Source organism: Biomphalaria glabrata, chromosome 5 (genome assembly GCF_947242115.1).
Source record: "Biomphalaria glabrata chromosome 5, xgBioGlab47.1, whole genome shotgun sequence".
NCBI classification, from domain to species: Eukaryota; Metazoa; Mollusca; class Gastropoda; family Planorbidae; genus Biomphalaria; species Biomphalaria glabrata.
The window spans coordinates 52,979,185-53,005,358 of record NC_074715.1 but is presented as its reverse complement, the minus strand read 5'-3'; the positions used below and the strand labels follow the sequence as shown (position 1 = coordinate 53,005,358).

General features: G+C 36.6%; 1 long non-coding RNA gene across 6 annotated transcripts in view; it reads left to right on the top strand.

The window, feature by feature from the left end:
• Positions 1–25,510, top strand: part of LOC106078911 (uncharacterized) — a 37,943-nt gene extending 12,433 nt beyond the window's left edge. Inside the window, exons 1-4 of one of the 6 annotated variants that reach the window (XR_008778092.1) lie at positions 4,892–5,030; positions 8,367–8,514; positions 18,853–19,027; positions 20,010–25,510. This is a non-coding gene — a long non-coding RNA (uncharacterized LOC106078911). The other 5 variants (XR_008778095.1, XR_008778091.1, XR_008778093.1 and 2 more) reach the window with 5 other exon arrangements.
• The last annotated feature ends 664 nt before the right edge of the window (positions 25,511–26,174 follow it).

Below are 26,174 nucleotides of genomic sequence, written 5' to 3'. Positions count from 1 at the left end.
TAAATTCTGCCAAGTCACTTGTTTTCCTGGCTAGCTCAGGCAACCCATTCCATGCTCTAATAGCACTAGGGAAGAAGGAGCACTTTGTAAAAATTTGTCCTAGCATATAGGATGAGGAATGTGAGGTTATTTCCCAATGGTTAGAGCTGCCTCCGGCTGCTTTTAGCGAGCAGGCCCGTTGCGGAGCGCGATGCACTGTGTACGCGGTGCGGTCCCCAGGTCTGCTAATGGCTACACATCTAGGAACCCTCAGACAGGACTAATAGTGAAGAGCTCCCGGTCCATGCCTGTTTGTTAGGTAAACGCCTGTTTGTTAGATAAACGCCTGTTTGCTAGATAAATGCCTGTTTGTTAGGTAAACGCCTGTTTGTTAGATAAACGCCTGTTTGTTAGGTAAAAGCCTGTTTGTTAGATAAACGCCTGTTTGTTAGGTAAACGCCTGTTTGTTAGATAAACGCCTGTTTGTTAGATAAATGCCTGTTTGTTAGGTAAACGCCTGTTTGTTAGATAAACGCCTTTTTGTTAGATAAATGCCTGTTTGTTAGATAAACGCCTGTTTGTTAGATAAACGCCTGTTTGTTAGGTAAAAGCCTGTTTGTTAGATAAATGCCTGTTTGTTAGATAAACGCCTGTTTGTTAGATAAACGCCTGTTTGTTAGATAAACGCCTGTTTGTTAGATAAACGCCTGTTTGTTAGATAAACGCCTGTTTGTTAGATAAACGCCTCTTTGTTAGATAAACACCTGTTTGTTAGATAAACGCCTGTTTGTTAGATAAACGCCTGCCCAACGATAATGGGATAATGGGGGCCTTTGGCGCTGATTCCCCACAGGACGTTTCTGAAAGTCCTCTACACGTGACCTATTAACCAGGTCATTCACATACACTCTCTACTTTTAGTTTACTTAATAAGCCGGCTTGTGCGTGGAAGCGTGACAACATTGATGTCTATTATTAGTGCGATTTCCTCAGCTTACTGTGTTTGTACACTTGAAATGTCTAGTGCAAAGTCGCATGCTGTTATTCTTTTTTTTATTACATGTGTGTCTCGGCATGTTTTCAATATATGTGTGTCTCGGCGTGTTTGTAATATTTATTACAAACACGCCGAGACACACATATATTACAAACACGCCGAGACACACATATATTAAAAACAATTAGAGCATGGAATGTGTTGATGAGCTTGACGGGAAAACCAGTGACTTGGCAGAATTTAAATCATTGGTTAATATGCATGATGCGCACGAAGTAATTATCTTCTTTTTGAAGTAACGTCTGTATTATATAAGATAAGATAATCTGTGCGATTAGAAATATTTTTACCAATTGTTTTTTTTTTGTTAGCGCAATTTTGTGGTTTTAGCGTTCTCAATACGCTTGATCCTAAAACTTGTCTGGACGTTGGAAAGTGATGGAAAGAGAAGGAAGCAGTATCTGTGTGCTTGCTTTTGAAATGTATTATATAAAAAAAAAGGTGAATGACCTGAATTCGAACTCGAGAGCTGAAGGCTACTCAGCCTCCCCAAGACAACACACTAACCACTGTTCCATGGAAGTACTTCTGAAAATAGGTTTTATAGATATCTTTTGTTAGTTATTTTAAAAAAATAATCTCTCTACAAGTATATAGGCGACAGCTTATACCACATTATCAGTCGAGTACAATTTCGTACGAGAAATTAAACGAAATAATTAATTATCAATGGTTAATTAACTCATTTTTGTTTGAATTTACTTTTTGTTTTGTCGGGTAAAAGAAATAATTGTGCAAAATTTCAGCTTGATCCGAGATTATGTGGGGGGGGGGGGGGGGAAACGTGTACAAACTTTTTACCAGAGTTGATATAAGCTTTATTTTTTTAAAAAAAGGCGTTGTTTATTATTGGTTACTGTAGAGAAACAGTCAACGATAATAATCGGAATGTTTTTGGCAGCTTTTGCACTGAGTAGATGACACATCTATGCAATCCCAACCATACCACATTACTCATCGTATTCTTCGCAGTTAACTGATGTAACACTTGCAATTCTTATATCTGGGAATATGTATATGTAAAAAGGGAGGCAAAGAAGGAATGCTTAATGTTCACGAGTAGCGCCCCTTGAGTATCCTTATTCATCATCGTGAATCATGTGTATGTTTTGTTTTGTTTTGTTTTGACAACTGGAAAATGCGTAGACAAAATAGTGAAAAAAAAAGGTATTGTGCATTTCTAGTGATGGGAACTAAACTAATTTTTTTTAGTTAAACTAAAACTAAGTTTGAACTAAAAAAAAGTAATTAAACTTTTAGTTAACCACAAATTGAAAAAATTAGTTAAACTAAACTAAAAAACTTTAGTTAAACTTTTACTAACTATTTTGACCTTTTTTTAAGGACGAAACAGCCAAACATGAAAATATAAAGTATAAAGCACAACCAATCTCTTTAGCAAAATGTTTGTGCACATGAAAAAATATTTAAATTTCTTTATGGGATATATGTAGATCTTAATAGAATCACTAGAATGATACTATTATAGAAAGAAATTAGAAGTAATTATCAAAGTTCTAATATAAGTATTATAAGTTATCTTTTAGAAGTAATGATAAAACTGCATGTTGACTCTCTAACTAACTCTAGATTCTAGAATATTCTGGATCTAATATCTTCTACAAACGAAATGATCAGAAATATAACCTGGATCTAGAATTAGATCTAGCTACTAGACCTAGACCTAGATCAAATAATTATAATATTTTAATCTAAAAATAATCTAAGAAATACTAGTTAGTACTACGTCTAGTCTAGTAGATATCTTAGTAACTCTAGATCTAGAGATTTTATATATCATAATTATGATTATAACTAGGTATGGGTATTTAGATCTATATACTCCAGTAGATAATACTAGATCTAATAGATCTAGATAGTAGATATAAGTATAATTATAATAGAAGTAGATCATAGATGTAGATCTAGAATGTAGTCTAGATTTAGTTAATTTAGTATTAGATCTAGTATAGTGACGACTATTAAAGATCTATCATCTATGCATCTTAGGTCTTAGTATAATAAGTAATCTAGATATATCTACTCTAATCTAGACTCTAATTCTAGAATAGTTACATATTATCTCAAGAATCTCTAAACTAATAGATCTAGTCTAATAAAGTAAAGTAACATAGATTTCAATTAATAGATCTAGATTATATTATTGACTTATAATTTTAAATTTACATCTAGATCTAAGACTAAGACTACTAAGAGTTAGACTCTACTTAAGACTAAGAGACTAAAATAATTAAATATATAGACTATTATGACTATTGATCTAATAGTAGTATTCAGTAGTAATAGACTAAACTAATAGTTCTAAAACTCTAGATCTAGTAAAAAGTTTTAAAATAAAGAGTCGACATTTCTTTTAGATCTATAGTAAAGCAAAATTCTTTGCCTGCAGCTATACAGGAACACACTGGTGTTTAATAAAAAGGAGCAAAATGTAGATATATAGAATCAGGATTTATCAAGCAGTGAAACTAGCTAGAAATATAATGAACACGTGTATTTTTTTGAAAAGGCGGGAATAGCGACCATTATAGGGTAAAGGTCAAAAGGCTTTCTAGTGACCTGTGCACCCTCTTGTTTATTCTCCTCTCTATTATTCATTATATAGATCTATATTCTCCAAATTACATAGATCTAAATATTTATTGGTATGTATGTTAAAAAAGTTTGTAAAATTTGTAATTAAACTTTTTAGTTTGTAACTAAAAAAAAATAATTAAACTAGGATTTTAACTAAACTTTTATTTTTTAATTAAACTTTGGCCGTAACTAATTTTTTTTAGTTAAACTAAAAGTTAGCAACTTTTTAGTTAACTTTTGCCCATCACTATGCATTTCTGATTAGAAAGAATTGAGACGTCGATATTGTAAAACAAATTTTACTCTTATAAAAAACAGACGTTACTCTAAAAAGGAAGATGATTACGTCCATCGCGTGTCCCTAGGCCAATCTAGTCATGCATGTTAAACGATTACTTGAATTCATAAAATAAGCAGTGTTTAGTATTATTTATTTAGAAAGCCTTCAGGACAGAAGACTCAAAAGTAAAGTAGCAATTATACATATAACACTGAATCAAAATCTTCAGATACAAAAACAAAATTTAATAAAATACTCAGAAAAACACAAAAATAAAGGCACATTCCTCGTCCCATATGCTAGGACAAATTTCTACAAATAGGCCTACTCCTTCTTCCCTAGTGCTATTAGAGCATTGAATGGGTTGCCTGAGCTAGCCAGGAAAACCTGTGACTTGGCAGAATTTAAGTCATTGGTTAACATGCATGACTGAATGCATGACGCGTAGGACGTAATCATAATTCTTTTTTGAAGTAACGTCTGTATTATATAAGATAAGATAAGATTTATTTTAAAAGATGCGCTTTTAGCAAATCACAAAGATTATTTACATAACCAAAGAGAAAGGCTTCGTCCATTGGACCTGAATGAAAGATTAACTCTTTACCAATCATCAATTAGGTGATCATTTTAACTTACCTGTATCTAGATCTAGATGGACCACTCCAGGTGACATTCTTAGCTTGACATCCTGTTCTAGTACAAATCTGTTAAGTGATAATTATCACCAATCCACATAGTACAGGTATTAATGTAACGCCCACAATAGCCACCCACAGATTAGTAAGAACAATCTATGCAAGTCATTTGATTAGTACTCTATTTTTTAAAAAAAGGTGCATACTTCCATTTTCTGAATGAATATAATCAATTAAAACGCCAGGTGAATCTAAACATGTTTTAATGCACTTTCGGTCCTAGCAATATGTTGCGAAACACAAGAGAGTTCACAGTGTGTGTGATAGCAGCTTTTTTTAATAAAAGCAATTTGTGCCTGAAGGTAACATCAGAGCTAGGCCTTACGTTTCTCGTTTGATTATGTTCATCAATATTTCGCAGCGGATTAAATATTGGCTCGTATACTTTCTTATGTATGACTATTGATACACATTTCAGGTTTGTTTAGAATCTTGAAAAATAACTTCTATATTATTTATATCTTATAAAATACAGACGTTACTTCAAAAAAGAAAATGATTACCTCTTACGCGTGTTCCTAGGTCAATCTAGTCATAACGTAAAGAAGTAAAGTTCCCCTTTCAGACCTTGTGGTCTATAGGGCAGATGATGTAAAGGTCATCTGTTTCTGTGGCCTACGGTTAACGAGGGTGTCATGTGGCCAGCACAACGACCAACCGAAATTAATTTTCCCTTACTAATGTCAGGTACCCATTAGAGCTGGGTGAACTCAGAGGCGCCCGAAGATCCCGAAATTAAAAATCCCAGACTTCACAAGGATTCGAACCCCGGACCCCGGTTCGGTAGCCAAGCGCTTTACCGCTCAGCCTGACTTAAATTCTGCCACGTCATTAGTTTTCCTGGCTGGCTCAGGCAACCCATTCCATGTTCAAATAGCACTAAGGAAGAAGGAGTATTTGTATAAAGTGGTCAAATAAACGAATACAATTAATAAAACCAAATTTATCTTATTTTTTTTTAGAACTAAATACCAAAAATAAATGTAGAAAAGGGAATAAAAACGTGGCATTCAGTTGGGGCCTTCGGAATATGCGGCGGTTCGGTGCTGAGTACTGTCAAGTACAGTCAGACATCTCGCAAGTACGAGGCAACGTCTTGATATTGATCTTCGATCGAGTCTGACACCGAGTCTGACACAACGAGCCCAGTGAGTGAAGTCTTGAACAGTTGAACCCATTGCGTGTCCGAGACGAGACGGAGAGGCCAGCGCAAGAGTCGATACGGCGGTACGGTGGTTAACGGAGAAATAGTTGTACAGTCTTGTGTCACGTGTTGCCAATTGTACAGTATTGGCTGTGATTTATTGGACATTGAACTGTTTCGTTAATTAGGAAATCTGAGTTGTCAGGTTCTTTAAGTTGGTGGTGTCGTGTGGTGCAGTTGCAGAGAGCCTGGATGGTGAGATTCGTTACAAGAAGTATGAATGTATGTATGTAAGTATGTATGTATGTATGTAAGTATGTATGTATGTTTGTATGTATGTATGTATGTGTGTATGTATGTATGTGTGTATGTATGTATGTATGTATGTGTGTATGTATGTATGTATGTGTGTATGTATGTATGTGTGTATGTATGTATGTATGTATGTATGTATGTACGTATGTATGTATGTATGTATGTATGTGTGTATGTATGTATGTATGTATGTATGTATGTATGTATGTACGTATGTATGTATGTACGTATTTATGTATGTACGTACGTATGTATGTATGTATGTATGTATGTATGTATGTATGTATGTATGTGTTAATGTATGTATGTATGTATGTATGTATGTATGTATGTATGTATGTATGTATGTGTTATATAAGTATGTATGTATGTACGTATGAATGTATGTATGTATGTATATATGTATGTATGTATGTATTTAGGTATTTATGTATATGTATGTATATTTATGTTGTAATTTATGAGTGTTTGTGTGTGTGTGTGACCGGCAACGTGCGCAAATTAATTCTATAAGATGTCTGGCGTCCTCAGGCAAAGTACGAAATTATATTCGCTTTCCTTCTTTGTTTAAGTTTTACATGTGTAGGCCCACGTAACTTTACTCTGTACATGCTAGCCACTCAGCTAATAAGATCGCTTTTATTACTGTGGTCGTCCCCCAAGCGGGATAACTGTCGGATTCCACGGAGCTGTCGAATGGTAATAGTGCATCCACACACACCAGCCTCCAGTAGTACGTAATTATTTTTAAGCTAGTCCTGACAGTGTAAGCTCATTTTAGGAACTTATATTAGTGACATTTTGGGACACAAATTGCGTGATTTTTCCACTAAAAATAGATACCCCCTTCCCCCAAAGGATAGAGTTTGAACGGGGCAGGGGTAGGCAACTACCGCCATTCCCACGGTCTCACTCAGTACCGACAACTCTCTTTCCTTTTTGTATTTATTAATGATTTAATTTGAGAGTGCATAATATACAAACGTGTTTCAAATTCAAGTAATATATAGATCTAGTTTGTAGATATTTAGGGGCGCGTTGGCTGAGTGGTTAAGCGCTTGGCTTCCTAACCTGGGAATCCTGGGTTCGAATCTCGGTGGGATTTTTAATCTCGCTATTTTCGGGCGCCTCTGAGTCCACCCAACTCACCTGCCTTTAGTTGGAAAAAATAAAGGTGGATGATCGTTGTGCTGGCCACATAACACCCTGCTCGTTAAACGTTGGCCAAAGAAACAGATGACCTATACGTCACCTGTCCCATAGATCGTCAGGTTTGAAAGGAGAACTTTTTTTAAAATTTTATATGTAAAAGTTATCTTTTTTCTTTAACTCTTTCTCTCCGTAATTATTTTTCTCGTTCGATAATTTTTTTTGCTCATTTGTATTTCACTCTCCTGTTAGGGTTAAACTTTTTTTTTTTACCTTATGTAAATATTTTATTAATTCTGTTCACAAACTGTGATTGCTGCATCAAAATTGAACACCCCCCTCCCCAGGAGGAGGAGTGGTGGTTAAGTCATAAAGCGCTTGAACTCCTGACCGGGGGTTCCGGGTTCGAATCCCGGTGAAAAAATGTTTTTTTTTTTTTTTTTTTATCTTTTGGCTTCCACCTAGCTCAAATTGACACGGGAAAAAGACAAGGAGGTAGGTCCTTTTGATGGCCACACGACTTGATTTTTAACCGTGGGTCACAGAAAAAGATGACCTAGATACCCTGATACCCACTGCCATCGTCCGTCGTCCTGTGGAAGATTTTACCAAGAAAGATTTTCTTCAACTCTGAACTAATATCCGAAACCTGAAATATTTTTACAAACATTTATTACTTGTATATGAAATATGAAAGACCCTTACTGGATTTCATCAGATTCTCTTTAGCCTAAACTACCTAAACATCCGACAGACTCTCCTCGTGGTTGCATCAGCAACATGCACATACACACCATCATGGAGGCGTATCGTAACCATATGAGGAGGCGTATTGGTTGAGAGGTAAAGCGTTTGGCTTCTGAACCAGGTGTCCCGGGTTTGAATCCTGTGATTTTTTATTTCGGGATCTTTGGGCGTCTCTGAGTTCACCCAGCTTTAAAAGGTACCTGACAATAGTTGGGGAACGTAAAGGCGATTGGTCGTTGTGCTGGCCACGTGACACCCTCGTTAACCGTAGGCCACAGAAACCGATTACCTTTACATCATCTGCCCCATAGATCACAAGGTCTGAAAGGGGGACTATGATAACCGTATACATTTTTGTTTATTAAATTTTTTTTCTATTAAAATACTATTCTATTTCAGACAAAGTACGCAAATACGAGAATAAATCAAGTCACATTACAACTTAGAATTACTGAGAAGTGAAAGTAGGGACAAATAAAGCAGAAGATGACCTACTTAGCTTTGATTACCTTGACCTATTTTATAGCAGCATTCGCAGAAGCTAATAGTAAGTAAATGCATCTTTTTCTTTTTACAAAGCTTTTATCAACTCATTCTGTCTGTCTGTCTGGGTTAAAATTTTGTGCTTGTTATTTCTCCCACACCCACTGTCGGATCAAGCTGAAACTTTTGCAGAATTATTTCTTTTACATGCCAACACAAGAATCAATGAATAAAAAATTAACAAATCAGTTAATTAACTATTGGTATTTAATTATTGTATTTTGTTTATCTAATAAGGGGATGACATTTTAGTGGACAAATAAGGTGGTATGTTGAATTATTCCCCTTTTTAAATAACTGTCAAACTTATTTTTTATAAGCAGCTCCTTCACACAGTAGTTACCTTAATGGCTTAACAAGGCTGAGGAGGCTTTAGCACTCGAGTTTGAATTCAGGTTTCTCGATACACCCAAAACATATGCACGAGTCCTCTTCGTAGATTTCTCCTCGGCTTTCATAACATATTGCCACATCTAATGATAAACAAACTGAGTAACTTAAATGTCAGCCCTTACGTACAAGCATGGGTTCTAAACTTTTTTAACCCAACGGCCCCAGTATGTTAAAGTCAACAACACCATATCGTCAACTCGAGTACTATGTACGGGTGCTCCACAAGGTTGTGTACTTTCTCCTGTGCTATACACTCTTTACACTAATGACATAAGAAGCATCTATGATACAGTTAAACTCATTAAATTCGCTGATGATACTGCCATAGTCGGTCTTATTTCAGGAGACGAAACTCAGAATTAAAGCTCGATAGAAGAGTTCACAAACTGGTGCACCGACAACTTTCTAGAACTGAATGTCACAAAAACTAAAGAACTTATAATAGATTTTAGAAAGAAAAAACTGATGATACACGAACTCCAGATAAAGACTACATCGATAGAACAAGTGAAGCCATATAAATATCTAGGCGTCACTATTGATAACAAACTCTCATAGGAAGACCACCTTGGAACCCTAACAAAGACAACAGCCCAGCGGCTATTTTTCCTATATAAACTCAATAGCTTTAAACTAAATAAGATCCTAGATAATTTTTACTGCTCGACTATGGAAACATACGGAATTACTTGTTGGCATGGCAACGCTTCATCTAAATTGTAGCGCCGCCTAGAAAATACTATAAAAAGGGCAATAAAAACTACACGCACAACATTACCACATTTGAAGGAACTTTTTTGAACAGAAATGTCTTAGAAAAATCGGAGAAATGACAACAGCCACACGCTCCATCGTAACTGCGTCAAGTGGGCGACCTACTGTCTTTAACTGATACGTGACAGCTATGATTATGATTATTATTATTTAGTCATGTTGTTGTACTATTTAAATTGGTATTTTACGTTTTCCGTGGCTGTCCATATGCTGGACTCTTTGTATTTTTTTTTGAGTTTGAAGATACAGTCTTTCTACACCGTAGGTTTTTTTTGTTTCAGTGTCCAAATAGAGGCATAGACTTGAACTAATAATGAAGTCTCTTTAACGCATAGCGTATTGTTCATTTTCTGCGTCTAATGAACAAACCTTGTATTAACTCTTGTAACAATAAGTCATTCGCCACCCTCCACCCCCTCTCCTTTCCTGTATCCGTTCAACATGTGCTGTCCTCATTTTTGTAGTGTAAACCAGGGGAGCAGGTTTATTTGTAGCCCAACTACGCAGTTCATGCTAGATCCTATTGAGTATAAGGACGTAGTCCAATACTTACTGTTCAATCTGGTTGGCATGTGTCAGAGCCAACAGCAAATCAAGGGCGACAACGTGGTATGAATGGTATACTTACGTCATAACTAGTGGGGCTATTTGAAGGCGGGGGGAAAATGACTTTCAACCGCAGGACTGAATGACCTTCTTAGAGGCTCTAAAACTTTCAAGCAAGCCACCCTCGCTGCAATATGGTCCTCAAAGACAAGAAAAACGTTCTTCAATAGGCTGGAGTCGAGGTTAACGTAATTAATATTGTTTTAAGTACACAATAATCCTTTATTGCTGTTGTTCAATCCATACTCCCAACGCTTAAGGGGCTTCACTCCTGATTTGTCCTCGAGGTTGTCTCCTGAAGCCTCAGTACCGCAAGGCAGCGGGGGTTTGAAGTCAGAGTACCCCTCTCCTAGATGAACTGCCTTACTTGGCTGACGAGCATTGGGAGGTACTGAGGCTTCTGCAAATACTGATTATATCAGCAAAAAAGGGCAGCAAAGATTACGACTACTAAGAAAACTGTCCTCGTTTAATGTTAGCGAAAAGGCCTTGGCTATGTTTTATCACGCTCACATCTGCAATATTTTAAGTTTCAATATCACTGCCTGGTATGGCAATCTGAGCATTAAAAATAAAAATAAACTTAATAGAATCCTAAATGCTGCTGGCAAAATCATTGGCAAAAAACAAACCCCATTTGGGCAGTTGTTTGAGACAAACATCTATAAAAAAGCTAACAAGATCCTCGAAATAAAGAATCACCCTTTGTGTCAGGATTTTGTGATTTTACCATCACAAAAGAGATACAAGACACCGATAGCAAAGACAAACAGACACAAACACTCTTTTGTTCCCCTGGCACTCAAATCATTAAATAAGAACAATCTGGTATAAACTTTGTCACATGTAAATTATGAGTGAGTCTGGTGTGAATGTACACTTTGGTTTCTTATAGTTATAATGTTTTTTGTTTGGTGTAATGCACAAATTGTAAGACAAATTTCCTTACGGATAATAAAGATTATTATTATTATTATTATTATTATTATTAAAATAAAACTGTAATACTGCTTTGGAAAAGGGTCGATTCAAAAAGCTTATTGCTGAGGGACATTTTAACACATTTCGTAGGGAAAAGAAGGAAAATGGTCTTGTTTCTGTAGCTGGAGAGACCATTAAAATAGTACAAACTTTTATATGCCGTGGTACTATCTTCAGCAATAAATTAAATTTTACTGCAAATACTGATTATATTAGCCCCCCCCCCCCCCCCCAAAAAAAAAAAAAAAAAGGGCAGCAAAGATTACGATTACTGAAAAAAATTGCCTCATTTAATGTTAGGGAAAAGGCCTTGGCTATGTTTTATCACGCTCACGTCAATATTTTAAGTTTTAATATTACTGCCTGGTATGGCAATCTGAACATTAAATAATAAAGTTAACTTCATATGATCGTAAATGCTGCTGATAAAATCATTGGCAAAAAAAACAAAAAAACAAAAAAAAAAAAAAACAAATCCCATTTGGGCAGCTGTTTGTAACAAACATTCATAAAAAAAGCTAAAAAGATTCTATCAATAAAAAATGACCTTGTCTGTCATGACATTTCTAGCTAGCTCACTACTTAAAGTAGGTCAAGAAATATTTTTTTTCGTGTTGCAAGTTCATTTCGTTTCGTAAGAATACAACTTTTTTAGTTTCTCTTTATTACATGTAACATGTTAGTAGTTTTGATTGTATGGATAAGGTTAATAATAATTTTTTTTTTTAATATAAGTGTACGCTAAATGAATATATGGAGATGCTGTGGCTGTAAAGCACTTGGAACCGGAAGTCCCGTGTTCGAATCCTGGGGAAGACTCTATGTAGACAACTTCGGGGGCCGATTTTGAGTTTCTGTTTCTACACAAACTGTCTTCGTAACCTTGTTTAATATTTGGATTGTTTTTCTATTTGAACTCATTTTTGCAATACAAAGAGAACTAGTGCGTTGTAGACGGCAAGAAAATGAATTTCTGAAGTCAAGTATAACGATGGGAAAGAGCATTCCCCAGAGGCCCCATTGTGGCTAAGGATGCACGAATCAGTGGCGTCACTTGGGTGGGTTTCACCCGGCCCGCACCCCCCTCCCAGTGACGCCACTGGCACGAATGTTATTTTGTTAATTAAGCAAAGCTTGAGACACAGTGAACACCTGCAGGTAAAGATGCACCAGCCTCAGTAAGATGGTGAACAGACGTGAACCAATTAGCCTTGCCCCATGTTTATCAAGGTTATATAATATCTTATCTTATGTATTGCAGACGAATTTTTTTAACAGATAATTTTATAATTACGTAATATATTATATATCTTCTAATGAAAATGCTCTTGGTAATTGCCTAATTAACCTTCAGCTCAGAAGGAGGTTGTAGCTACAATTACAGCCAGAGGCGTGTACAAGCCACTTGTGAAAATGTTTTACATGTTTCGGATGTTCCTTCAGAGTTGAAGATAATTTATTTCCTAGTCCAAACCTCCCGCAGGACGACGGGGGATGGGAGCGGGCAGGGTTTGATCCCTCGACCATCGATAAATCCAAACGACAGTCCAGCGCGCAAACCGCACGACCAAGTACTTTGCCACCAGTCCTTGTGTAATGTGTTTACTGAGCTGGAGAAATGCATTATAGTTAGCAAATGGTTCCTTGATCCTTTTCTTTAAAAAAAAACTTTTAAAAACTCAAATCAACTAAACTATGTCTGTCTGTCCGTATGAATGTCTGCCTGTTATAAGTTTTGTACATATTGTCCATACGGACAATAAAGATTATTATTATTATTATTTCTCCCTAGCCCATTATCGGATCATGAAACTTAGTACAATTATTAGTTATATCAAAGTAAATTTAAGACCTTGCGATCTATGGGGCAGATGATGTTAAGGTCATCTGTTTCTTTGGCCAAAGGTTAACGAGCAGGGTGTTATGTGGCCATCACAACGACCAACCGCCTTTTCTTTCCCCAACTTACGTCAGGTACCCACTAGAGTTGGGTGGGACTCAGGGGCGCCCTAAAAATCCTGAAATTCAAAATCCCAGTCTACACCGGGATTCGAACCCAGGACATCAGGTTCGGAAGCCAAGCGCTTAACCATTCGACCACCACAAAGAAAACACGAATCACTAAAGAGGAAACAAACAAACAATTAGTTAATTAATTATTAGAAACAATTTATTTTGATTGGTCTCGAAAAAGCGAAACAAATTCTACTTATTGAGAGACGTGGCTGTATATGTGGAGTTATTTCTTTCTTTATATTTTGTACACTTCCCATTCTCGGATTAAGTTGAAATTTTACATAAATAATCACAGCCGATGACAATACATAAGTAAATAATAAAAAAAAAAAACAACTATTCGCTCTATGACTAGTAAGTACTTAATATCGTTTGATAAAAAAAAAGGAGTTTATTCTTTTGGTATTTAGATACATTTGTACAAGCTCTCCTTTATCCCTAGTGCTATTAGAGCTATACATGAGCTAGCCATGAAAACCAGTGACTTTACACAATATAAGTCATTGGTTAATATGTATGACTGAATGCACGACGCGTAAGACGTAATCATCTTCTTTTTTTTTTTTTTGAAGTAACGTCTGCATTTTATAAGATAAGAAGATAAGATGTCACTACTTTTGCGATTCTTACCCTAAGATAAGCTTTGTTTAGAAAAAAAGAATTTGCTTATTAAATATGACAAGTGGCTTGTTTGAATAATGCATTGTCTCGGGGTTAACATAGCCATCGCAGTTACTGCTCCTTATCAAAAACGTCTTGGGAGGTGTTTTCCAAACCGTGTTCCGCGAACAATGCATCGGTGTCCCAAGAACTACTGGAATAATTCACTAGTAGGGAATCACGTAAGTTATTTTCTGTAAAAAAAAAAAAAAAAAAAAAATTAGCAAAGTGTTCCGCTGAATACTCAGAATGTGCGAAATGTTCCGTTAAGGAAAAAATTTGGGAACCACTGGCTTAGGGCATACATCTTACACAACAGTGACGTTCAATAGTTTTAGATCGATATGATGAATCACGAATGAGAAAAAACTGAAGACAAAAATACATTGACAGGGTTTGAGATTGCACAAACAAGTGCGCTGCCATGTAAGCGATAAACGATTCGAATATTTTTTTATTAATAACAATGCGAATGTTTTGGAGTCCGGTGATAAATGAATTGTGCAATAGACTGAACACACCCACGCTGAGCCTTTGTTTTAATTTGCCAAATCAATCGCTGACTAATTGCGTTGTGATTCAGAGGCTAATGAAATACAACTATTTTTTTTCCCTGTATTGATATCGTAATTAAATCAATGCGCCATAATTCGTGTGCAAAAAATATCACTTAGGCCCCGCCCATCTAGTGTGTTAGACCGAGACCATTCGTTATAAAAGGCCTGAACACTGACATGAAACGTCACAACCAGTGGGCCTTTTAGACCAATATCTCGTTGCCACGTCGTATAGACCTGTGAACCAAGACGTTTAACAAAAGTCATGTTCGGAACTTTAGAGGCCAGTAAAGAAAAGATACGCCCCTTAACAAACCTTCATTTTTTTTTAAAGTGACATATGATTATAATTGTTGGTTGTTTGTAGTTTTTAATTTCTGATACTCACGCTGAAAATATTAAAACCCACGGTTTCATCAGCATTACTTGCCAAATAAATGACACGTGAGGGAGGGAGCTGCATCTGAGTTTAATTAAAAACACAAACTCTCTTTGTAATCATGTTTTTTCTAGGCTTCCAAATGCATACCACGCGGCTTTGTTGTGGCAGGATGAATATAATTATATTTTAACTAGTACAGAAAGTTGTTCAACTCTTTCCCCCCCCCCCCCCCCAAAAAACCATTTGCTTTATAACAGTGGTTCTCAACCTTTTAAGCTCGGCGACCCCTTTTTACAATCCCCCACTCTGCCGCGACCCCCCCCCCCTCCACACACACACACACACATACGGCAATAGAAGAATAGACAATACCAATCCATATTTTCGATGGTCTCAGGCGACCCCTGGTTAATGGTCAATCGACCCCCAAGGGGGTCGCGACCCACAGGTTGAGAACCCCTGCTTGAAAAGAACAGATTTACCTCATTTCGTTTCACATTAGCGTGCTTCCTTAAGACAACAGCGCACAGAAATAGACGAATCATTTTGAACCCATGATTTTTTAAAAATATGCATAATTCATTATAGGTTAGGAAAAAAAGAGGCGTAGTCAAGGGGAGCAGGCGGTGGGGGCACGAAGCCCCCCCTGCTACCAACCTCAGGAGTGCCCAAAAAATAAAATTTATTGTAGATGTTTTCGTTTGCCAACACATACTACGGTTATTTGTATTGTATTATTATTAAATACTTATTATTTATATTTAATGGTCAACCGCTCTTACTTTCTCCAACTTATATAGTGAGGGGGAGCAAGGGGGGGGGGGCACGAAGCCCCGGCTGCCACCCTAACGGGTGCCAAAAAAATAAAAATTATTGTAGATATTTCAGTTTGATAATACATTCTAAATTTAATTGTATTCTATTGTTATTAAATACTAATTATTCTTAAGCCTATATTTCTATGTGGTGTTCAAAGGACAGCCGCTCTTATTTTTCCCCAACTTCTGTAGGGAGGAGTGACAAGGGGGCAAGAAGCCCCGGCAGCCACCCTCGGGGGTGCTATAAAATAAAAATGATTGTTTGGTAATACGTTCTATGCTATCTGTATTCTATTGTTATTAAATACTTAAAAATGTATAAGCCTATATTTCTGTGTGATGTTCAACGATCAATCGATCTTATTTTCCCCAAACTTATATAGTGATTGGGGGGGGGGGGTAAAGGGGGCACGAAGCCGGCTGCTACCCTCAGGGTTGAGACAAAAAATATTATTGTAGATTTTTTCGTTTAGTACTATATTCTAAGGTTATTTGTATTGTAGTGCTATTAAATACTGATTATTTATAAGCCTATGTTTCATTGTGATGTTCAACGATTAACCGCTTTTATATTTACCCAACTTATAAATAGTAAGGGGCTGCAGAGGGGACACGATGCCCCGGCCCCCACCCTCAGGGGTGCTAAAAAAAAGTATTGTAGATATTTCAGTTTGGTAATATATTTAAGGTACATAGTTATATATGCAGATACGCTTACGATTAAAACCGTGAGCTCCGTATGCAGTTGAATAGACCAGACCGAAAGGATGCGGTATGGCAACTTCATCGTGCGGAACAGCCGTTGTCCTATTGTTTTTTGTTTTTTTTTACTTCGGACTGTTTCCGAAAAACTACTACACACAGTTTCGCCAGTGCACCTAGGACGAAGAAACAGCAGAACACATTCCTTATAAAGGGCTATCGGGACAAGGATTTGATAAATGAAATAAATTATGGCTTTTATATAGCGCTACTTTCATGCTTATAGCATGCTCAGAGCGCTTTGGTCCAATCTCAGTTGTGGACCGGGAGGTCTAATTATATATACTTGGCTCTTGTTCTTGTGTTTCTTGACTTGGCTCGTTAGGGGTATGAATACTCAATTACACTTTTTAATAATTGGCTTTGTTGCTCATATTACTACTAGATACAATTACTACTAGATACAATTACTACTAGATACAATTACTACTAGATACAATTACTACTAGATACAATTACTACTAGATACAATTACTACTAGATACAATTACTACTAGATACAATTACTACTAGATACAATTACTACTAGATACACTGAAACTCCAACTATAGATATCCATTGAAATACGAATAATACTTTAATATTCAATAAGCACATAATGAAATCAACTCTCAAATATTATTTATCAACAATCATCAGTCCATCGACTTTCATGCTATATACATATATAAACACCAGTCCAGGAAGCAACGTCCAACCTTCCTTGACCGGGAGCAAGACCTTACTGACTTAACACACTCTCTAACACATTCAACGAAGACTTAATCACAACACGTGCAACACTTCTCATTCATAACAAGGGGATATAACAATCATACCAAAATATTAAACTAACATTCATTCTCGCCATACCTCCCCCTGCCATCTCTGAAGGTGTTCAGCATAGACCCAGCCACCTGGGAGACAGAGGCACATATGACAGAGCCTCATGGCGTCGCGCTGTGAAAACTGGCGCACAGGTTGCTGAGGAAAAAAGAACAACGCTGGCAGAAGAAAAACGCCAGAGAAGAAAAGCAAGGCAAACGACACTAGCTCCAGCTGGAATAACCTGCCCAGTGTGCAGCCGAACATTCCGGGCTCACATAGGTCTCACCAGCCACATGAGGAGGCATAAAACCCCAGTGCAAAGCCCTCAGCCCCCCTGGATGACAAAGTGGTCATCATCGAACCACGATGGACGAACTATACCTCCCCCTGACAGGTGAAAGGGGGATGTCGGAGAAGCCCCCTTCATAGGTAGCAAGGCCAAGCCAAGTTCAAGAGCACTGGTTCGTGTGCGGCCTTAGGGCACTTACAGCATACGTCCACATACGTCTGAAGAGTTTGATTGAAAAGAAATAAATAGCTTCAGAGTTTTTTTCACACAATAAAGCCTCTTGATGTGCTTAGGCTTTTGTTCTTATGTTTACTTACGATCGGAGGTGCGGTGGCTGTGTTGTAAAGCACTTGACTTCTGAAATGGGGGTTCCGGGATCGAATCCTGGTGAGGACTGTAGGCCACAGAAACAGATGACCTTTACATCATCTGCCCCATAGACCGCAAGGAAAGGGTAACTTCTACTTTAATTTACTAACTTAGGATGCGCTTTTGGCCTTTTGTTTATGTTATCAAGTATTAGAGAATATCTGACGTGAACAGACGAATCTTGGCTTCATACCATCTCGAAAGTCTTACATTTTTTCAGCGGCTTATGTAGAGCCACTTACTTGTTAAAAGTCAGCGAACAACTGGAGTCGTAACTGTATATTCCAGGAATGTAACTCTGCTTTACTTTAGCGTTAGAGTTATCCAACTTTAAGTTTTTATTTCCAGGAGTAAATGGCTTTGTTCTTGTTTCATGAAAGTTATCATCAGATTCATTAAATTCTCAAAGTGTTATGGCGAGAGACCAAATGTCATTTTCCTGCATTTTTTTGGCCGAAGAGTTCCAGCAATATTTTTTTAATGTCCTTTTTTTTTCTATTCCTTCTTTATGCTTCTTTTGAGATACTGTTGCATTTTGATCCCATCGTAGGTCATTTGTATTGTATTATAATCACCAAGTTCCTCTTTCAGACCTTTCGATCTATAGGGCATATGATGTAAAGGTCATCTGTTTCTGTTGCCCACGGCTATCTAGGGTGTCATGTGGCCAGCACAACGGCCAACCGCCTTTACTTTTATCAAGCTTACGTCATGTATCCATTAAAGCTGGGCGGACTCAGAGACGCCCTAATGATTCAGAAATTAAAAATCCAAGTCTTCACCAGACCCCCACTCTGAATCAGAAGCCAAGCGCTTTACCTCTAAACTCAACCCCCCCCCTCCCCGCATTACTTTATAATCAGTCACAGCGCATTGCGTTATAATCACAGCAATCTTTAAACGTTTTCCTGGTTCTCTCTTTTTCAGCCGACAAAAAAGCCTGGGCATGCGAAGGTATGCAAACAGTTCTAGTCTGCCATGAAGGCTCCATAAATGTAACCTCAGCCCGATATGGATTCTTCGGGCAAAATTGTAATCACGAACCGGAACACAATGACATTGTTTGCTATGACAAGACAGCCCGGAAACATGTCTCGTACTTGTAAGTTGGTCACATGACTCCACACTAGATTGTTTATACAGCTATAAAAGCAGAGTTAGCATATGAGTTATTCCTGTTAATCAATTTTAAAACGAAAATGAAACAAAAAACAGTTTTTCAATTCATGTTTTTACTTTTTCTAATATGTAAAATTTTTAAACAAAAGCAATAATTCTGGTCTGTTCCGTTTATAGTCTCAGACTCCATTGTATTTATTTTTACAAAAAGACAGACGGAGTTGATATAAGCTTTGTAAAAGAAAAAAAATTGTAAGACATAAATTCGAACTTGAGGGATCAAGCTTCCTCTAGAGCAGGGGTTCTCAACCTGTGGGCCGCAACCCCCTTGGCGGTCGATTGACGATTTGCCAGGGGTCGCCTAAGACCATCGAAAATATGGATTTTTATTGTCTATTCTTCTATTGCTGTATCTGTGTGTGTGTGTGTGGGGGGGGGTCGCGTCAGAGTTGGGGATTGTAATAAGGGGTCGCGAGCTTAAAAGGCTGAGAACCGCTGCTCTAGAGACTAAACTAACCACTACGGCATTGTCTTTCCCTCGATCGATACCGAACAAATTAATTAATTATGAATAGTTAATTAACTAGATCATGACTTTTTAATAAAGTGATTCTTGTTTTGTTAGGCACAAGAAGTACTAATGCATATTTTCAACTTGATTCGAACTTTAGTAGGGGGAGGGGGGATAACGTGTAGATTCTTTTTACAAGACAGACAGACAGACAGACAGACAGACATACCTGACAGAGTGAGTTAATACAACCTTTGTAAAACGTCTGTTAAAAAATTATCTTACTTAAAGCAATCATTAATACTTTGTAAAAATGTGCTTACACCTAATACACCAAAACGGTAGCTATTTATATATTTTTTTTCCTCAAGGTTTGTATTAGACTAACACAGAAATAAAATTAGGAACAATTTTATTACTCTCCAGTTTTTTGTGTGTTTTTTTTTTTTTTCAGATGTCAAGGGCGACAGTTCTGCACCATAAATGTCAGCAGCAAAGTGTTTGAGAACCCTTGTGCTAAATTTATTCAAAAACATTTAGAAATAAATTATAATTGTGGACACAAGTGATTGGCGAACTTTTTATCCTATGACAAGTACAAAACCTTTGTACCTGCACATTTTTTCGATATTGCCCTAGTTAGTGTAGCACTGTAGAATTTAAGATACCTTAGCGCAGTAAAGCAATAAGTTAGAAAGGTCCTTTCGATATTATTATACATTTACTTCTTAAAAACATATTTAAGTATGAATTATGCAGTGTAGAGATGGAATCCATGTTAATATATGCTTATACTTTATGTTATATTTTAGCTTAACTTATTTATAAATATAAAAATGTGTTGTGTGGATAATTTAGAGATGATAACCCATGTTGTTGTTTTTTCATATCAAAGTCACTGAGATTTGGTTTGAGATTCCTTGTAATACTTTTTTAACCGAAAACAGAGGGAACGCGACGTCATGACAAGGGGGCACAAGAAGAGGTTCATTCTTTCAAGGACTAACAAATCAGTTGCCATTTCTTGTCCTGTGGAAAGTTTAGACTTAAAAATTTGATTATTTTGGCTTCTGAAGGAACACCCGAAACATGTCAAACATTTAAAATATAAACGTATTAAATTAAATGACCTCGTTTCATCTTAAAAGCAAGATATTCTCATTGATATTGCGTGAGACGTCTACATATATTTAAAATGTAACATGTTTTACATGTTTCGGATGTTCCTTCAGAGTTTAAGATAGTTTACTTCCTAGTCCAAACCTCCCTCAGGACGGCGGGGGATGGGAGCGGGCAGGGTTTGAACCCTGGACCATCGATAAATCTGAACGACAGTCCAGCGCGCAAACCGCACGACCAGGCAGCCATCCCTTATCGGTTCATAACGTCATTGAAAGAAATTATTTAAGACTTCAGCGCTCCAAATACGTCTCTTGATTATCGGCTTGCCCAATTAATTTTCCCAAAGTTATTTAATCTGCGCTCTTCTTACTAGGAGGAGAAGTAGTGCGTTGTGTAGATGTTAGGAATTTCCGAAGTAGGGCACAGGATAACTCTTGGTGACGGAACATCGCTTACATCTTCTTAGACTGTTTACTGCACTTTTCCCGAGCCCTTATTTCTGAGTAACTAAATGGGGCCTCGAACGTATTTTTTTTAGTGGTTTGGATAGAGGTAGAGAGGCGTCACCAATAAAAGTTTGATAAACCCTGGTTTACTTACATGTAAACTAATTCTAGATCTGATACCTGTAGATGTTCAGAAACGAGGGCCTACTTATATATACATGGCTTATTGTAAATATATTTGTGAAAGAAAATCAAGATTTCTGAACACTGTATATCCGCTAAAAGATAAAAGCAACATTCCTATTTATGAAAACATATTATACAAAACGTGTCCTTTTTTTTTTTTTAACCTGTTTTGATTCTAATATTAGTTCCTTTTGTGTCACTTGAAATTTGAGTTTGACAATATATATATACCAGGTGACAGCCACTATCCTCTCTGAATAAGTATACTTGCTTTTCAAAGATTTGTCGCATTGAGTCCTGTTGAGTCAACAAATAATGTTTTCTTAGCATTGATAACCCTCCAGAATTTAGATCTAACTAGCCGGATGTGACCCTCGGCCTGCTGCCTTAATTAGTGTATTACTGATCTAGTGGAATACATTTAGAGCTACGACAAACACGGAGAATGCCCCTTTTTTTTTTTACTTCTGCCACGAAAAAAAAAAAAAAGTAGATTGTAAAAAAAAAGTTTACCCATTCAGCCGAAATATTACATATTTAAAACGCCGGATTTGTCGAAAGTTTTGTTCTTTAATAAAGATGAATTCAGGTAATTTTGAAACAATTTTATGGTCCTCCGGATGTAGGAAAGAAATTAAACTTACACTACGGTCTCTGACCTGATCCAAGAAACATTTTTGCCAAGTTTTATTCAGATTTGGTCAAGCGGTTTTGATTTCTATGCGGGACATAGATACATATATAAATACATACATACACCTTACTTCCAATTTTATATATTAAATTAATGCAATTTTATTCAATCTTTAAAGAAAAGTTTGAGTTGTACCCGAAGCTATGTACATCGGTAGTTGTTTGTTTTTTTTGAAATTATATTCTTTCATTTTCAAATTACTACTTAAATATCTTTGACCAGTTCAAGTTACTGTGCTTTACAAATGTCTGTACTTGTTATTTATATTTTCATATTGTGATTATTTACTGCTATAACAAAGATATATTTGTATTTATTTAAAAAATAATGACAACTATAAGCTGACAAGAAACATTGACACATAGGGACTTTACCTTTACCTATCCCTTAGTCTGTTGGACCGTTGGGGCACCAGGCAAGACTTGTCGACCGTCTTTCTCCATTCCTCCCTTTTTTTTTTGCCTTGTTTAGAACCTCTCTCACTGGCAGGCCCGTCCATGGGAACTACGGAACTAGAAATCAAAATAAATATTGGCTTAAAATAGTCAATTGTAAATAATGAAAAAATACAAATAAAAAAATAACATTGCACCATCCTGAAAGAATTATTTACATTATTTACATTATTTACATTTTAATGTATACCGGCTGTGATATTTCGGTTGTGTGATTATTTGGTATGGAAACTAAGACATGGTGAAAACGTAGACCCTGACTTAACAGAAGGCTGAGAGGTTAGCGCTTGACTTCCGAACCAGTGGGTCCAGGGCTCGAAAAGTAAAGGCGGTTGGCCGTTCTACTGTCACATGACACACTCATTAAGCATAGGCCAGAGAAACAGAACACGTGATCTTTGGATTACCTGCCCTATAGATAAGAATGTGTGAAAGGGGAACTTTACGATTTATTTGTTATTATTTTATAAATAAAAAAAAACATTTGTGTTAAAATACAATTATATTACAACTTTTTATTGAATGAGTTATTTATGTAATTTTATATAATATTTTTTTATATTTTTAAAGCGATGTTAAAAACAAAATGTAGTCTCGTATGACGATGTGTTAACATTATAAAACATAAACATATCTATTATTCTTTTTCTTAATATTTTGATTTCAATGCAATTGTTCTACAGAAAAAGGTGACCTTTACATCATCTGCCTCTTAGCTCGCAAGGTTTAAAAGAGGATTTTTAATATTTTTTTCTACTTATGTTACTACTTTTAAAAAAAAAATGAGTTATATATATATAGGCCCCTATATATATTGTTACATCTCTCCTACTATCCAGGCTCTCTTTAAACTGCACCGCACGACACAACGAACTTAAAGAACCTCACAACTCAGGGCTCCAAAGTATCAATCAGTTTAATTTCAAATACATCGCAATTGTCTTTACAAAAACCTAGTCTTGCTCCGCCTGACTTGACACACCGTGCTGGATTCTCGCCTCGTACTGGTCACATTGCGAGGTAACGTGAAGTCCCGTCTTTCTGACACTCGCTCTTATATAGTGTCTCTACTGGCCTACTCGAACCTTCTTGACCACTCCAGTTGATCACTTTCGCCCGTGACTTGCGTGCGTACTGCGTAGTATTTACGACATTGGTCCTTGCCGAACTGGCGTGTACTGTCACTGGTCACGGTTGACCGCTCGTCCTGCGCTGGACTGTGGCGATTTGGGTAGGCTAAAAACACAGAGCACTACCCCCATCTGTGTCTCCACCAAGTTTACAACAATATATATGTATATTCTTTTTTCTTAATAAAATACTTTTGGATTTAAATGTAATTATGTTAAAACTTTTTTGCAAATGAGTTTATATATATGTTTTGTCGATTAGTTAGTTATCTGGATTAAAGCTATACATATGTAACCTCATGTGTACAGCTGAAGATATCATTAAAAAAAAAAATCATGAAAAGGTATTTTACATTTTTTAAAAATTATCCGTTGGTGTAAATACTTGAACAAATATAGGCCAATATGAACAAATTATTATTTTTTGTGTGCTTGTTTGTTTGTAAAATGTTTTACATGTTTCGGATGTTCCTTCAGAGTTGAAGATAATTACTTCCTAGTCCAAACCTACCGCAGGACGACGGGGGATGGGAGCGGGCAGGGTTTGAACCCGGGACCATCGATAAATCTGAACGACAGTCCAGCGTGCAAACCGCACGACGAGGCAGCCATCCTTTGTCCATTTAATAAGTTATCTGGCATTAAAGTTATTTTTTTAAAACTATTGTTATCGAGTGTGTATGTGTGTGTTTCTATGGTGATGTTGAGAAGAGGTTAGTGATTGGTTGGTGGCTATGCAGTGTGAATGATGCAAGATAAGGCGCATTGTCGTAAGTAGTCTTGGGTACGCCAGACGGTTTCAGAATGCCCGAAAGTAAAGACGTTATTGTGAGGTTTGTTTTTTTCAAACAAATTTAAACTATTACAATAACTCTATTTAACCCCCCTTCCAGCTCACCAGTTCGTCAATTATGGTTCCATGATGCCCAGTTTTGTCATCCAGGGGGCTGAGGGCTCTGCACTGGGGGTTAGTGCCTCCTCATGTGGCTGGTGAGACCTATGTGAGCCCGGAATGATCGGCTGCACACTGGGCAGGTTATTCCAGCTGGAGCTGGTGTCATTGGCCTTGCTTTTTGTTTTCTTTGACGCTGGTCTTCTGCCGGCGTTGTTCTCTTTTCCTCAGCAATTTGTGCGCTAGTTTTCACAGCGCGACGCCAGGATGCTCTGTGATGTGCTTCTGTCTCCCAGGTGGCTGGGTTTATGCTGAACGCCTTTAGAGAAGTTTTAAGGGTGTCCCTGAAGCGTTTTCTTTGTCCGCCTTGTGAGCGCTTCCCTTCCTTTAACTTGCCTTACAGAAGTTGTTTAGGGATGCGGCTTTTTTCCTAAAAATTTAACAGTTGATGTATATCTCTGAGAAAAGAATTACTAGCTCGTTGGCCACACTGGAAAAAACTCTAGTTTGAGCGTTATAATTTTTCAAAGTATAAATGCTATAAATTTAAATTTGGCTCTAAATTGGAGTAAAAAAAAACATGGCGTATTCAGTCGTAGTGTACCGATAACTCAGTTGTGTTTTTAAATTTAAAGTTGCTTTACCTTTATTAATAGATCATCTAAGCGTTGCATATTTGTCAATGTAAATCTAATACACATAACGTCTATAGTCTAGATCTAGAAGCATGTCTAAATCTAGACTAGACCCTTTAAGAGTTCAAAATCAGATACTGTAATGACGGTAGCAATAAATAGTTAGTAATACAAACCTTTCGGATCAAAAAGCTAACAGGTGTCGAAATCACGAGTTTGATACCCGGTTTAATCCAAATTTTTAAATATTTTTTAAAAAATATTTTGTTTTATTTTAAGTTGTGTAATGGAGGTATTGACTTTTAAAATAAAAAAGAAAAGTATTTTTAAAATGTTTTTCTTGTTTCATCTCATGCCATATTTGTTATTGTAATAAAAGTTATATATAGCTTTGTTCACAAAGAATTTATTCAAGTTATTTTAAGTTTTATATTTTAAAATATTGTTTTAACCCTGCCATGCACACCGCCATCCAAGCTAGTCCAGAAGTTGTGCATTATCAGACACTTAGACTGAGAAAATGTAAAAATTAAAAGATATCAAAGAATACACAACTCTACTGTTTCTCTCTAGCAAGCATACACACATATACTCTCTCTCTCTCTTTCTCTCTCTCTCATATATATATATATATATATATATATATATATATATATATATATATATATATAAAATTATAAGGCTTGACTTCGAGTCCGAAGTAAAGTAGCAATTATACATAAAACACTGAACCATAATCTTCAAATACAAAAACCAAATTTAATAAAATACTCTGAAAGACACAAAGATAAAGGCACATTCCTCGTCCCATATGCTAGGACAAATTTGTACAAATACTCCTTCTTCCCTAGTGCTATTAGATCATGGAATGGGTTGCCTGAGCTAGCCAGGAAAACCAGTGACTTGGCATAATTTAAGTCATTGGTTAATATGCATGACGCGTAGGAAGTAATTATCTTCTTTTTTGAATTAACGTCTGTATCATATAAGATAACATATATTCCAGCATTACCCACCGGGCTAGACATAGCCTAAATTGTGCCGATGTGCCTAAAATCA